This window comes from Bombus impatiens, unplaced genomic scaffold, assembly GCF_000188095.3.
Source record: "Bombus impatiens unplaced genomic scaffold, BIMP_2.2 scf_0233, whole genome shotgun sequence".
NCBI lineage: Eukaryota > Metazoa > Arthropoda > Insecta > Hymenoptera > Apidae > Bombus > Bombus impatiens.
In genome coordinates, this window is record NT_176652.1 from 51,364 (window position 1) to 51,765 (window position 402).

Consider the following 402-nt stretch of genomic DNA (forward strand, 5'->3'; position numbering starts at 1 on the left):
GCAAATAAACCGAGCAAATTCGCGGCAATAAAATTCCGGGCAACGTTCTTCGATTCGGAAGGGGAAACGAACGACAATTTGGTGGTGGGACGCGTACGGAGGGATGGTGAGCGCGCGCCGCGCTTATAGGGGCATCGAATTCGTGGCCCTCGATCGCCAATTCCTGTCGAATCGAGCCGCGATCCCCTCGGAACTGCAAGACCAGAGAAACGAACTAATTACGGGGCGCAAAGGCTCGTTCGAAATTGGCATTCTTTCGGACGGCACGAAGAGAAGCGAAAGGTCGAGAGGAAAACGCGTCGCCGAAGCTTCGCGAACGTAACGAACGGGCCGGAGCGGACAACGGTATAAGCTACAAGCTTTCGAACAAACGGCACGCTCGCGATAGCCGTGCCACGGTCT